The following is a 2,769-nucleotide window of genomic DNA, read 5'->3' on the forward strand; positions in this document are numbered from 1 at the left end:
AAACCATGTAAACCCTAGAAGAAAACCTAGGAAATACCATTCATGACATATAGGCATGGGCAGACTTCAGGACTAAAACACCAAAAGCAATGGCAACAAAAGCCAAAATTGACAAATGGGATCTAATTAAACTAAAGAGCTTCTGCACAGCAAAAGAAACTATCATCAGAGTGAAACAGCAAACTACAGAATGGGAGAAAATTTTGGCAATCTGTCTATCTGACAAAGGGCTAATACCCAGACTCTACAAGGAACTTCAACAAATTTACAAGAAAAAACAAACAACTGCATCAAAAAGTGGACAAAGGATATGAACAGACACTTCCTGAAAGAAGACATTTATGCGGCCAACAAACATATTTTAAAAATCATCATCACTGGTCACTAGAGAAATGCAAATCAAAACTACAATGAGATGCCATCTCATGTCAGTTAGAATGGCAATCATTAAAAAGTCAGGAAACAACAGGTTCTGGAGAGGATGTGGAGAAATAGGAATGCTTTTACACTGTTGGTGGGAGTGTAAATTAGTTCAACCATTGTGGAAGATAGTATGGAGATTCCTCAAGGATCTAGAACCAGAAATACCATTTGAGCCAGCAATTCTATTACTGGGTACATACTCAAAGGATTATAAATCATTCTACTATAAAGACACATGCACACATATGTTTATTGCAGCGCTATTTACAATAGCAAAGACTTGGAACCAACGCATATGCCCACCAATGATACACTGGATAAAGAAAATGTGGCACATATACACCATGGAATACTATGCAGCCATAAAAAGGATGAGTTCATGTCCTTTGTAGGGACATGGATGAAGATGGAAACCATCATTCTCAGCAAACTAACACAGGAATGGAAAACCAAACACCACATATTCTCACTCATAAGTGGGAGTTGAACAATGAGAACACATGGACACAGGGAGGGGTACATCACACACCAGGGCCTGTTGTGGGGTGGGGGGCAAAGGGAGGGATAGCATTTGGATAAATACCTAATGTAGATGATAGGTTGATGGGTGCAGCAAACCCCCATGGCACGTGTATACCTATGTAACAAACCTGCATGTTCTGCACATGTATCCTGAACTTAAAGTGTAATAATAACAAAAAAGAAAGTACTGCAATGAGCCTTCCAGATTCCTGATGGCATAATACAAAAATATCTCTACCCACTTCTCCTCTCAAAAATCACCCCCCAAAAAATCAATGATCGAGGAAGGAAATACAAATCCACCTTGAAAAAAATTCTAGATGATGTCTGTAATTCCAAACTACAAAGTATGAAGACAGAAAGAATACAAGGAAGAGGTATAATTACTTAGCATAGAGGAGGAAGAGCAATCCTAAGTACCTAGAGAGTAGGTGTTTTGATGGATTTGACCTCAGCTGTTCCAATTTCCTTATCAATAAAATGAAAATAATAATAGCATAAAACATTATTGTGATAATCAAATGAAAAAAGACATTTGGTGTGGGTATAGATATGGGGTATAGAGACGCTACAGAGAATCTCACTGCAGAAGTTTACTAGTCATATCAGAGTTGTTGTAAATGTAGCCCTTAAGCTCCTAAGGACCATCAAGGCTACTGATACAGATTTGGGAGCTACAACCATACAAATAACAGTTAAGGCTGTGTGGTGAGGTATGTGGGGTACGGAAGGAGTACAGCACATGGGACAAATAAACACTCGATAAGTTAAAATTAATTATAACAATATTTAAAGTAACAGTTACAATAATTAAAATTTGAGAACATAGGACCAGACACTGGACTAACCATCTTACATTTATTTATCCTTGCTTCTGGCAAAAGCTACGTTTGGTGGATAACTATTGTCCTGATTTTACTGATGAGAAAACTGAAGATCGTACAGTAAGTTTTTGTTGCCATTGATATTATTGCCTTTCCAAGCTATAGCTGGAATGCGTGATGATGTGCCACTCGGGTTGTGTTGAGCTGTACTGTATTGGGCTGTGAGAGATACAAGGCATTTTAAAGTCAATTGGCCAGTCAGATGGAAGGATGCAGATATTCAAGCACAGCTGAACAAACAGTAGCTCAGTAATATCTGGAAAATGAAGGAAGAGAATATCTTGAGATAAGAAGAATTTGAGCCATCTCAGACTCCTCCCAGTATATAATGATGACCTCCCCTTCAGGAATATGACTTTAATAAATGGCTACACACGAACATAAAGGAGTTGGACAAAAAAAAAAAAAAAAAAAAAAAGCAAGAACCAATGGTATACATCAAAGTCTGCTAGATAAAGACTGAATGGATGAAATACACCAGAAATAAAACTAGAAAAAAAAATTATATGTTTACAAAAGATAGTTTCCTCTGTCAGATCAAAGACAAATGAATCTATTTTAACAGAATAAGTTTAAAAATAAACGTATTTATATAAATGGAGTTTGAATCAGTCTTGTATTTCCAGGGTACTCAGAGGTATAGATGAATGTTATCCAGGACCTCAGCATGTCAGAAGATATTTTCAATTAATAAGCCTATAACAAAGCCATACACTGTAATCCTTTCTTCAGACATGAGTTGTATGAAATGCATTGGTCCATAAAGAGGACAAATTTGGAAAGGTGTAGTTTTAGAACAAATGTCGGAAAATAATTCAGTCTCGGCCACACTGAGAAGCCTATCAGAAGCCCTTAAATGCTTGAATTATATTTCTTTCCCTTGCTTTTTCTGTTTTCTCTTCTTAACTTGATATAGACCTTCATTTATTTTCTCCAATGT

Source organism: Macaca thibetana, chromosome 11 (genome assembly GCF_024542745.1).
Source record: "Macaca thibetana thibetana isolate TM-01 chromosome 11, ASM2454274v1, whole genome shotgun sequence".
Lineage (NCBI taxonomy): Eukaryota > Metazoa > Chordata > Mammalia > Primates > Cercopithecidae > Macaca > Macaca thibetana.